This window comes from Pinus tabuliformis, chromosome 8 (assembly GCF_031772625.1).
Source record: "Pinus tabuliformis cultivar Carrire ecotype Pingquan chromosome 8, CPIR1, whole genome shotgun sequence".
NCBI lineage: Eukaryota > Viridiplantae > Streptophyta > Pinopsida > Pinales > Pinaceae > Pinus > Pinus tabuliformis.
This window is the reverse complement of record NC_142294.1, coordinates 1,203,115,881-1,203,129,881: the sequence shown is the minus strand read 5'-3', so window position 1 is coordinate 1,203,129,881 and position 14,001 is coordinate 1,203,115,881.

The window sequence follows — 14,001 nt, the reverse complement described above, 5'->3', positions numbered from 1 at the left end:
GATGGATCTATGTTAAATTTGGGTTAAGATAGGTCTATGTTGATGTGTTTGGTTGTCAGGAAGAATCAAGTTTGATCATCTCAAAAGTTATCAAAAACACTAGTGCAAGTTAAACTCCCTACACCAAGCATTCTCCCTTCACTTTCCTCATGAAGCATGCCCTTCACTTTCCTCTTGCCCAAAATTTCTCGAGAACACTTATCACTAAGGAAAATCAAATGTTTCTTGCATAGCACTTCTCTTTCACTTCCTTCATGCAGCACTCGCTCTTTTCTCCTCATTTCTTAAGTGTAGTGGGCATTTAGGCCTATCAAACTTCCCTCGAGGAGCACTCCCCACTCTTCACAAAATTTTAGGAGATTCATGAGCATTAAGGTTGGTGAAAGCTTCCTCATGGACCACTTCCCCTTTTCCAAGGAATTTATTTGGAGTAGCTAGTGACTTTTTCCCTGGAATTTTTTAGGAGTAGTTAGTGATCTAGCTTGATTCTGATCAAACTTCCCTTGTGATGTAGTCTTCCTTCCTCCCCATAATTTATAGGGTGTTGTGTTGTGGCCACAACCACCACCCTATTAAACCCTGCTCTGGTGGAAAATTTGAATGGGTCCCCTAGAAGTTTGATCTTTCATTTCTTCGAATGATAAATCTCCGAATGATCTATTTTTATCCCAGGGATTTTAACTCTCTGCTGAGTCAAATCTTCAACTCTTAATGGTTAAGACCCCCCTAAATAAATCTCTGTGTCATGATTTATTTATAGCCCAGTCTAGCCCTTCATTCATATCTTTCATCTGGACTTTTTCAATCCTCATAAACCTTCATGGTGCTCTACACCCACACATATAACCAACCCTCACTCTTTACTATGGTCGTATGTGGACTCGACCCACAAAACCTTCTATCACGCCTTTATTTCTATTATAACACTCTCATAATAGAAATACTTTGCAAGTGTATTTAACTTACCTTTTGTGCACTTTTTCGGTCTTTATACATTTCTCAATGCCTGTCTTTATCGCTATCACAATCTCTCAATTTCCACGGTTACATTGCGCCTTCCTCTTTTGCATCTAATAAGCGAGGACCTTCCAGACTTCAAATGCAACTAACCACATTCATATCCTTTTGGGTCCGCCGTTACATCACTTATCGCAATTGCTTGTCCGCTCCTCCATCGCAAATCACAATTGGCAAAATTCAAAGCTTATACATAAGGTGCGATGTGATACAGAAGACTTGACGAGACTATTAAGCATAACACGTATGATTTCAGGTGTGCTTCCCAATTGAAAATCGCAATCAACGAAACCCAATGTTTATATATAAAACGCGATGCGATATGGCGGACCCACCGGGATTATTAAATGCAACACATATATTTTCAGGTTCGTCCAATCGCAAATTGTAATCGACAGGACTAGGGGTGATTTGCATGTGACTGCCCACTGCGATGTGTGATTGTGAATTGATCACATCACAACCTTGGTTGAACCAGGAACCGATTCTTTCACACTGGTTCCTTTTGATTTTATAAAAGTTTGTTTTTAGGCATTTTTATCATATTTTCATAAGCATAGCTGATGTTGATTATTTCTGTAGGCAAGACCAAGAGAAGGCAAGGGAAGTTGAAGAGTAGATGCGTAAGCATCAAGAATGGCTCTGGGTAAAAGATGCATAAGTGGATCCAAAGAATATATATATGCAGATGTACTCTATTTAAGATTTGGCCTTAGGTGTTCACGGTAAATGATGTTGTCCCGAGTTTCATCATGAGGAGATGACATGCAGTCATTCTCTTTCCATCGGCATCCCACTCATTCCCCTCAGGAAATAGAATGCTCCAGCACATGTGACCTCGATGTGTCAGCGGTTTCACCAATCGTTCTACATCTGTATATGTTGATTTGTATATTGAAAAGGGGAGGAAGGTGGAAAGTTGGGGGAAGATGGAGGGTCAATATTTTTCTACATAAATATTACCTTAAGAGATGGGAGGAGGACCTTTTTTTTCTTTTTGGAGGGTAGAACGGCTTTTGGATTTATTGTGCTAATAAACAAGACAGTTTGGGTCAAGAAGGAGCCTTTTTGCAATTTATCTTCCTTTTCTTTCATGTGTTTAGAATCAGGGTGTTGTTGTTCGCATAAATATAAATATGTTTTGTTTTTGTGTATATTGATAACAGACAGTTCATGACTAGTCTTGGTTATTCAAATATAATTTGTTACCATGGTTAATTCATGAGCGGTTGCTAATTCAAAACCTGGTTAAACATCAGTTGCAAGTTTTATTTGTATGGAAAGGAATGTGTATTCCTGTATGAGTAATTAGATTGCAATTAAGATTTAATATAGCCTTGTTCATCTATGAACTAGTGATTGATTCATTTGGACTTGGAATCTATATATGATGTTTAATCTCTTTTCGTTATGCTCCTATAGGTTAGATTAGAATAGTTAGGACTAGCATAAGTAGTTAGAGTTAGTATAGATAGGATCTGATACATATAGGTTAGTTGTTTCTTCTGTTGATTTAATGGAAGTCTTCCTTCGAGGAGCAATATTTCAACACCTATAATAGTTTACGGGGTCCTTTAAAACCTGTCGGAACTAGCCATTCCAAATGGAAGCAGATCTAATCAGGGTTTGCGATTGGGTTGGTTCCCTTTGTTGGCATAGAAAAAATTCACCGCGTCAACAAATTTGGCGCTAGAAGGAGGGCTTGAAGCGCCATCCATAGCTTTTCATGATTTCATCTATAAATGTCGCACATGTATTCGAAAATATTTATGTATGGATCGTAAAGGTCGAAAATATCATTCCACCCATTTGGAAGAGCCTCATTTTGAAGAAGTAGAGATCCCTCTAAGTCCCATTTTTGGGTCACCCAAAGAAGAGAGAATGTGGAAGTATCCTGTCACTCAGGAACAAGCAGTCAGAGTACTTACTCGAGCTTACAATCGTCCACTCTCTCAGCTCCCCATATTTCACTCTTTACCTCTGACAACTAAAAGAAAGCCAAGGTTCTTTCCCATAAGCGAAGAGACATCTGTAGCTCCTTCTCTTGAAGATATTGTGCTAGAGTCTTTGCAAAGTATCGACACTCCTTGGGAGGAAATTCCTGAGGATCCCCCCTCTAAAGGTAATCCCTGGCCTGATTTGGAAAATCCTAACAAATAATGCCTCAAAGAAACCTTCAACCAAAACCACCCTATCCATAATATGCCTAATGTTCCCCCTCTAGGTGGGAATCTGCCTCCAATGCCCCCTTTAGGTGGGAATCTACCTCTACTACCTCCTCCAGGTGGGAATCGACCCCCACCTCCTCCTGGAGCACTCCCTCCCTGGCTTGCATAGGATGTCATAGCAGTACCTAGGCAGCAACATGCCTTACCCAAGAACACAGAGAGAGTATTGCCTAAATTAGACCCTAAGCAGGGAGACACTGTTGATAACCATATTCACTCTTTCTTCCTAGTTGTGCACATGTTGGGGGTAATTGATGAAGATGTAGTATGTCGCTTATTCCCTTTTACTCTGATTGGTGTGGCCTCCACATGGTACTTTAGCTTGAGAATTGGATCGATCACCTCATGGGGTGAATTTCAGCAGGCCTTCTTAGACAGGTTTAGTGATGATAAGATGCCTGTGGCCTTAGTTTTAGAACTACCCCATTTAAAAATGGAAGCCAAAGAAAAGGTCAAGGATTTTAACATCCTGTTCAACACTTTGTTCAACAAAATTCCAACTAATGCTAGACCTATTGATGAGGTGCTCATGGAATTCTACATCACTGCTCTCTCTGTCACTACTGCGATGTGGGTCAAGAGGAGTAATGCACAAACCTTACAAGGTGTTGTCGATGAAGTAGTAAAAGTCGAGAATGAAATGATCAGTCTCATAGCATGTCATCATACAACTGAAGAAAAGACAACCTCTCAGTCATCTAAGAAGAATAATGGGAGTGATAACAAAGTGGCTAAGATCAAAGAAAAGGATACCAGAGATGTGGAAGGTTTGCATTGGATCATTAAGAAATTAACGAACATAGTCATTGATATGAAAAGGAATTCTGGAGATAGTACAAATGGGAATGAAGGAGAATATAACAATAGAAAATCCTTCAAACCTTTCTATCGTAAGAACATAGAAGGTGGTCATGGCCAACTTGTGCTGCCTACTCCACCCAATGAAGGGATTTTAAATATGGAAGAGTTGGCTCTTATCGGATCGCTCCTTACCAAAGAAGAACCTATAGTGGAGCTGGAGCCAGAACAAGAAAATGAGGAAGAATACCAAGTAGAAGATCCCTTGGACGAGGAATCTCAAATCAATTTACTATGGGATTTCTATACAAATGAGAACAATGACGACGAAGGAGATAGTACGGCAGAAATCCACACTAATGAAATCCACACACGAAGTAAAGGGCCACTTGCGGGTGTGATGAAGCATGTAGACTAAACAAAGAAATATGTTCGCCCTTTGAAGGCATCCGCTCCTAAAGTTCCTGTTGAGAAGGGTAGACCTAGTGGTGATTCCAAGAGTACTCTAGTTGTGAACTATCCACAGAAAGATAATACATCTCCAAATGCAACGAAGGTGACTCAAAATGGTAAACTCCCACCTAAGAATGGCAAAATAGGTATGTTTACTCTGCCCTACCCTATTTATAACATTGATTACAACATTGTGGATGATCTTAAGAAATCTCAAGCTAATATCACATACTTCAATTTGTTAAATTTAACGCAACAAAGAGATTTTCTTTTGAAAGCTATGAATGAACGAAATTGCAAATCTCCCACCAATCTGAGTAGCCAAATCAAGAAGTTGGCATCCAGACCTGTTAGTACCCCCAGTATAGCCCAAACGCCATCAGCCATGGAAGCCACTCTATCAAAAATGAATCGAACCCCCCAAGATGTCAGTGCAGCCATGATAGGAAGGAAATCAAAATCCATGACTCCACCTTTCCTTATCACATTTGAAATCTTCAACATGAATGTATACAATTTCTTGGTAAATTCTAGTGCCTCATCCATTTTTATGCCTTACATTGTTGTTAAAAGACTTCATGCAATACCTGAGAAAACTAGAACTCGAATTATGCAATTGGACAGAACGAATGTAAAAGTAATTGGAGAACTGAAAGATGTGATGATTCGAATGGCTGCTAAACCACGTATACACACAAGTCATTGACATAGTGGTAGTCGACATACCCAAGGCATATGGAATGTTGCTTAATACGGACTGGTCAACAAAACTGAATGGATATTTCTCAACTAATTGGTCCCATCTCTTGTTGCCTCAGAAGGGAAAAGGTGATATGCTGAGAGTTGATCGAGAAAGATACATGAAGTATGTAGTGACAAAACTAAATGAGCCCAATGAACCTGTAATGTTTACCAACTCTATCCTTGGGAATTATAGTTTCGATGTTTGTGCCACGAAAACCTATTTTGGAGAATTCCATGCAAAGACATTTGATGAAACTGCAATAAACACACAGTTGGAAGCTCTGCCCCATAGTCCAACTAATGAGCCACCCTGTAATATAGTAGATGATAGAACTAATTTCATAGGAAGTAGGTCATTTGATGTAACATTAGATTCTATATTTTGGACACTCTACTTTGATGGCTCTAACTGCCTTGAAGGTGTAGGTGTTGGGAGCATTCTCATTGACCCGCAAGGGAACCAACATCTGATGGCCAGCCGGTTGGAGTTTGCGTGCACCAACAACATGGCAGAATACGAAGGCTTGCTGCAGGGCTTGAAAAAAGCCATTGATATGAAGGTAAAAAATCTTACAGTTTTTGGTGACTCACATATAATTGTGGACTAGGTAAGGAAAAGGATACATTGTAATTCGCCACACCTGGTAAGATACAAACATGAGGTATGGAGCTTAATTGATAGTTTTGATTCTTTCAATATCACATACATACCTCGAGGGAAAAATCGAGATGCCGATCTGATGGCTGGTATGGCTGTGAAACTTTTGCCTGATATTAGATTAAACAAGAATAAATATTATGTTGAATTGATTTTCAGACCATCCATGCCTGAAAACATCTCAAATTGGTAGGTGTCCGAAGGTGATGAGCAAATCCTTGAGTTCCTGCATTGCAAAAAACATTCAAAAATGCAATCATTGATAAAAAAGAGCATGACAAACTTATGAACAAGAGTGAAGATGAGGAAAATGATTAGCCCAATATAATCCCCAATTCAGTTGTCAAGATGGAGCACTTTTATGATGTGCATGATAAATTTAAGAATCTGACTAACTGCAAAACGCATAGCTCATCCATGAAGTATGAGTCGATCAACCTTGGAACCGAAGAAGACCGAAAAAATGTTAATTTGGGCTTGGGATGCTCTCCAAAGAAAAGGCTACATTTGTTAAGCTGTTTAAAGAGTACAAGGACATGTTTGCATGGACATATAGCGACTTAAAAACCTTCGATACCTGCATTATGCAGCATGTAATTCCTTTGGAAAAGGATGTCAAGCCCTACCAACAAAATCTTCGCAAGATGCATCCAAGCGTGGAACCGTTGGTGGAGAAAGAATTAAACAAAATGCTGGACACCAAAATCATTTATCCTATTAGGCACACCCACTGGGTAGCCAATCTCATGCCATTAAGAAAGAAAAATGGAGACATCAGGTTATGTATCGATTTTAGAAACATAAACAAAGCATCGCAGAAAGATAACTATCCTATCCCTTCTATGGAACACATTCTTCAATGCGTTTCTGGGTCTGAAATGTTGTCCGTATTGGATGGGTTTGCGGGATATAATCAAGTGTTGGTGGCGAATGGAGATCAGCTTAAGACAACCTTCAACACTAAATGGGTCACTTACGTATATTGCAAAATTCCGTTTGGACTTATTAATGCGGGCGCCACATTTCAGAGAGCTATGGACATAGCTTTTACAGGATTGATTAATAGATCAGTAGTGGTTTACATGGATGACATTAATGTGCATTCATATCACAAAAGGGATCATATTTATCACCTGAGATAGATTTTCGAAAGATGCTGAAGGTACGAAATATCGTTGAATCCTAAGAAGAGCGTTTTCGTAGTTACAGAAGGGAAACTACTGGGTCATATCCTTTCTAACGAAGGGGTTATTATTGATCTTAAAAGAATAGAGACCATCATGAGAATACAACCCCCAACAAGTAAAAGGGAAATGCAATCTTTTTTCAGGAAAATTAATTTTGTTAGGAAATTTGTTTCAAGTTTTGTAGAAATAGTACATCCCATTCAGCTAATGATGAAGAAAGACGATGTTTATAGGTGGAGTGATGAAGCTAAAATATCATTTTAGTGAATTAAGGAGGCCATCGTAGAAGCTCCTGCATTGGTTAGCCCCAATTTTGACAAGGAATTCCTCCTATACACTTTCGCTTTAGATGTTTCATATGCCGCAATCCTCACCCAAAAAAAATGACGACGGTGATGAAGTACATATTTCTTATATGAGCTCTAATCTTCAGGGAGAAAAACTGAACTACCCAGACGTGGAGAAACAAGGTTTTATGGTTTTTAAAGCCATGAAACATTTCCGCCCTTATTTATTAAAGGCCAAGACTAAAGTAATCGTCCTCCACCTTGTTGTAAGATCCCTCTTTGTGCAGAGGGAGATGAGGGAATGGAGAGGGAATTGTATAACTGCTCTTCAAGAATATGACCTCGAGATTAAGTCGACAAAGATAGTTCGAGGGCAAGGATTGTGTAAGTTTGTTATAGAAGCCTTCGCGGATAAAGAAGGGGCGTCGGAAGAACTAGAAGCGTAGAGCACATGGGACGTGCAAGTAGAATTTAGGGAGGAGCCTGGATGGACTAACGAAATGCTGACGTGTGAGCGCGAAACGTTGGAAGTCCCTTTGGTCCCTGAGTCACGGTATTATGACATATGCTTTTATCTAACACGGGGATCATGTCCTGAGCACATGGATGCATCACGAAGGAGAGTGCTCAGATTAAAATCTAATCAGTATCACTTGGCTAATGACATATTATACAGAAAAAATTATGATGGAGTTTGGCTAACATGTTTGGAAAAGGATGACATTGATCATGTTTTGAACGAAATGCATGACGGCTCAGCAGGTGGTCACTATGGCAGAGAGACCACTGCTCACAAAATATTAAGAGCTGGGTATTATTAGCCCATAGTGTTCAGAGACTCACATGCCTATGCTCGAAAATGTAGGGTGTGTCAAACTACCACAGGGTGAGAAAGAAAGCCAGACGTTCCACTCAGGCCCGTTATAATCTATCACTCGTTCCAGCAATGGGGCCTTGATGTCATAGGTGACAGCAGCATAAGTATATACTCATGGAAACCAACTACTTCACCAGATGGACCGAAGCCATCCCACTTCGGAAGGTTAACGAAGACGAGGTAATATCTTTTACTGAGAAATTTGTTATCAACAAGTTTGGCATCCCTGACACTCTCATATTTGATAATGCTTCTTACTTTTCATCACTAAAATTGATTGAATTTGCTATCGATAAATCAATTTGCATAAGTTATGCATCAATCTATTACCCCAGGAAAATGGAGTTGCAGAGTCCTCAAATAAAAACCTCATCTACATAATCCGTAAATTTGTAGCCGACAACCAGAGGAACTGGCACAATGCCCTAACAAATGCCCTTTAGGCTAATATGGTCAACCCAAAAGTAGCATTAGGAAACTCCTCATACTTCCTCGTCTATGGACATGAAGCCATATTTCCTCCCAACGCTACCCTTCCCTCATTACAGCTCTCCCAAACCTCAAGAGGGACCCCTTTAGCCTTACCTCAAAAAAGGATCAACCAACTGGTGAGGTTGGAGGAATTGAGAGATAATGCCAGAAAAAAGTTTAGGAATCACCAAATGATCGTGAAGAGAAGGTTTGATTGCCATATGGTAGGAGATAAAGATGACCAAGTCGGAGAGCTTGTCCTGAAATGGGACAAGTTGAATGAGCCAAAAGGTAAGCACACGAAATTCCAACACTTATGGCTAGGCCTGTTCCAAGTTGACGAAAAGAATGGTCAAGGAACCTATAGATTGAAAACTTTACAAGGAGAAACCGAAAGACTCCCTGTTAATGGTCAACATCTTAAGAGGTACTTCCAGTAGCCACCACATGGTGGTTACCTCTTAAGTAGGTTAGGATTCATTTTATTTTTTTTGTTAGCTTAGTTATATTTCCATCCTGTCTGTTCTTGTTTTACACAAAGTTTATCTTCCCGCTATTTTGAATTTTAGTCCTTTTTGGTCAATTGATTTTGGTCATTCAAGTCTCATTTTCACCTTTTATAACCCTCTTCTGATTGCACTCATTCACTACCTTCAACTTTTTTCTTCCCTCATTAACCTATTGATGAGTCTATAGATCCTAAATTCATTATTACCTTGCAAATCAAGTGAGCGTTCGATGAGCCTATGAGAACTTGCAAAATCAGCGGTGAAATTTGAGTCAAAGCCACTCATTGGCACATGTTGGGAACTAGGAAGGCTCTGTTGATAACCTGGATACCCGAAGCATGTAGGGACATCTTTATAAAATGAAAAATGTGTAACTACGGATTGGATTGGCATGGCAGAACACTGCATTTTCAAAATCCCACCTAGACCTAGCCTATACTTGCCTATAAGGTTTGTAGTTATTCTCCATTGGTTCCATCCACCACACTAAAATTTCCAATATCTGTCATCTACAAGCCAACCTCCTTTCATGGGCTAATCTCACTGTCATTTATCCTATGGCAAAGCCAATTGTGCTCTAGTCCTTGTGCCTGAAACTAGAAGGACTTATTTAAAAGAAAATGAAATGCCGAGTCCTTGTGCCAATCTGGAAGGAAAGGTTGTTTGGGAAGCCAGTTGGAGTAGGGACTGTTGTTGGGCTCAGAGTACTGGTTGACACAGCAAGCCCAACCTTGCTTAAGCGGTTTGAAAATATGGCATAATCCGTGACTGCGCCCCATTCGATCATACGAAAGTATAACACTAAAATTTCTTACATAAAGTGCAAATAAGCATATCTACATATATTCGTCAAGCTTGATGCGCAATAAAGAGATAAGGTACACACCTAAACAAGTATTGACAAACCAGTGATGACCCTGAAAGGATTTTGAAAGTAGAAAACAGGTAAAGGAGGGTCAATAAATCCTGTAATACGACCGTTGGAGAATGTCTGTCAAAACCCTATCAGTAAATAGAAGCTATTTGTCTTTATCTCGCCCAAAGCAATTAATGTTGAAGTGGAACCGATGCTTGTCCGTCTATACAATTTATATTTCAATTTTATATTAACACCCTGATGTTCTACGAATCATAGTTTATTTGGTAACATAAATAACTGGTTCGCCCAATGGTTTGCCATTTGTTGCGGCCACAACCACCACCCTATTAAAACTTGCTCTGGTGGAATATTTGAATGGGTCCCCTAAAAGTTTGATCTTTCATTTCTCTGAATGATAACTCTCCGAATGATCTATTTTTATCCCAGGGATTTTAACTCTCTGGTGAGTCAAATCTTCAACTCTTAATGGTTAAGACCCCCCTTGAATAAATCTCTACGGCATGATTCATTTATAACCCACTCTAGCCCTTCATTCATATCTTTCATCGGGACTTTTCCAATCCTCATAAACCTTCATTGTGCTCTATGCCCATGCATATAACCAACCCCCACTCTTTACTATGGCCGTATGTGGACTCAACCCACAAAACCTTCTATCGCGCCTTTATTTCTATTATAACACTCTTGTAATAGAAATACTTTGCAAGTGTATTTAACTTACCTTTTCCGCGCTTTTTTGGTATTTATACATTTCTCGATGCCTACCTTTATCGCTATCACAATCTCTCAATTTCCATGGTTACACTGTGCCTTCCACTTTTACATCCGATAAGCGAGGACCTTTCAGACTTGAAATGCAATTAACCACATCCATATCCTTTCGAGTCCGCCGTTACATTGCTTATTGCAATTGCTTGTCCACTCCTCCATCGCAAATCACAATCGGTAGAATTCGAAGCTTATATATAAGGTGCGATGCGATACAGTGGACCTGACATGACTATTAAGCATAACACATATGATTTTGGGTCCGCTCCCCAATCGCAAATCACAATCAGCAAAACCCAACGATTATACATAAAGCGCGATGCGATATGGCAGACCCACCGCGATTATTAAATGCAACACATATATTTTCAGGTCCAGCCAATCGCAAATCGCAATCGGTGGGACCAGGGGTGATGTTGCATGTGACTGCCCACTGCGATGTGTGATTGTAACTTGATCGCATCGCAACCTTGGCTGAACCAGGGATCGATTCTTTCGCACTTGTTCCTTTTGATTTTATAAAAGTTTTATTGAGGGCAAGATTTGTGTTTTTAGGCATTTCTATCATATTTTCATAACCATAGCTCATGTTGACTATGTCTACGGGTGAGGACCAAGAGAAGGCAAGCGAAGTCGAAGAGCGGATGCGTAAGCATCAAGAATAGCTCCTAGTAAAAGATGCATATGCGGATTCGAAGAATATATATATGTAGGTGTAATCTATTTAAGATCTGTCCTTAGGCATTCACAGTCGAGTTTCCATGCATTACCTATGTATTCCAAAAATGATGTTGTCCCAGGTTTCAACATGAGGAGATGACACCTAGTCATTCTGCTTTCCATCGGCATCCATTCATTCCCCCTAGGAAATAGAACGCTCTAGCAAATGTGACCTCGGTGTGTCAATGGTTTCATCGACCGTTCTACGTCTGTATATTTTGATTTGTATATTGAAAAGGGGAGGAAGGTGGAAAGTCTGGGGAAGACGGAGGGTCAGTATTTTTCTACATAAATATTACCTCCAGAGATGGGAGGAGGACCTTTTTTTCTCTGTTTTGGAGGGGCAAAACACCTTTTGGATTTATTGTGCTAATAAACAAGACTGTTTGGGTCAAGAAGGATCCTTTTTTTGATTTATCTTCCTTTTCTTTCATGTGTTTAGAATTAGGGTGTTGTTGCTGGCATAAATATAAATATGTTTTGTTTTTGTGTATATTGATAACAGACAATTCGTGACTAGTCTTGGTTATTCAAATATAATTTGTTACCATGGTTAATTCATGAGTGGTTGCTGATTCAAAACCTTGTTAAACATCAGTTGCAAGTTTTATTTGTATGGAAAGGAATGTGTATTCCTGTATGAGTAATTAGATTGCAATTAAGATTTAATACAACCTTGTTCATCTGTGAACCAGTAATTGATTCATTTGGATTTGGAATCTATATATGATGTTTAATCTCTTTTTGTTATGCTCCTACAGGATAGATTAGAATAGTTAGGACTAGCATAAGTAGTTAGAATCAGTATAGATAGGATCTAATACATATAGGTTTGCTGTTTCTTTTGTTGATTTAATGGAAATCTTCCTCCGGGGAGCAATCTTTCAACACTTATAATAGTTTACGGGGTCCTTTAAAACCCGTCGAAACTAGCCATTCCAAATGAAAGAATATCTAATAGGGTCTGCGATCAAGTTGGTTCCCTTTGTTGGCATAGCGAAAATTTTCCATGTCAACATGTGGTTAACATTAAGGCTCATTAAACTTAACTCATATAGCACTAACCGTTTTACATTAGAAACTATGGAGAGTGACTTGTAACCTAATGGGACTATGATATTTGAACCTTGGAGCTTTTGGCAACCTATAGAGTGACTCCAAAACCAATTCAGCTACCACATTAAGCTAAATGTATAGCTTAATGGGTTATCTCCATTAGTGGTTGCAAATTATTGGTTAGTTCTATGCTCGTAGGTTTCCATTTCAAATCCGCTTTACAAGGCACACTCATCTACATATACACTTTCCTCATTCATGTGCACACCCAAAGACAAATTGTTTTACTTTTATGTGCAATAGGCTTACTAAAGTTTGTGTCAAAGTCCTAATAATTATAATAAGCCCTCTCATAGCATTAGTTTTGTGACAGTATTAATAAATAATAGATTTAATACCTCTTGGAGAATTTATCATTCATGTGAAAAGCGGGCAACCCAAGATTTTTACTTCCACTATCAGTGAACTAAGTATTTGCAGTAAGAGTATCAGTGAACTAAGTATCTGCACTAAGAATCTACAGTAGATTAGATGGTTTTTGTAGAGTTTTGTTCAGGTGTAGATTAGATGGTTTTTGTGGAGTTTTGTTCAGAGTTTCGGGTTCGAATCTCATGAGGAAGGGTGAGGAAGGTTAAAGGATGTGAGCTACATTTGGGGAATTAAACTATTTATCAAAGTTTTAGGTTCAAATTTCATGAGGAAGGGTAAGGAAGGTTAAAGAATGTGAGCTACATTTGGGGAATTAAACTATTTATTAGATTTTCAGGTTCAAATATCATGATGAAGGGTGAGGAAGGGTGAGGAAGGTTAAAGAATGTGAGCTACATTTGGGGAATTAAACTATTTATCAGAGTTTCAGTTTCAAATCTCAAGGGAAGAAGGGTGAGGAAGGTTAAAGCAGGTTCAAATTTCATGAGGAAGGGTGAGGAAGGTTAAAGAATGTGAGCTAGATTTGGGGAATTAAACTGTTTATCAGATTTTCAGGTTCAAATACTATTTATTAGAGTTTTGGGTTCAAATCTCGAGGGAAGAAGGGTTAGGAAGGTTAAAGAATGTGAGCCACATTTGGGGAATTAAACTATTTAAGGGGCATCCAAGCTCCACCAAGCTGGACAAAATCCAAGCTCCACTAGACACAATCTTCATGATAGTTTGCACAATCATGATGATAGCATCAACCTATGGCAGATCATTTTTCCATCTAACAGTAGGGCTAGGGCTTAGGGGCTAACCGCAACCTAATGGGCAACCTAGTTCTGCCCAAAAAAAAATGCAAAAAAATTAGCAATTTCTGTTATATGATATGATGGTAGTTTAGGACATATCATGAATTTGTTATGGAGACTAA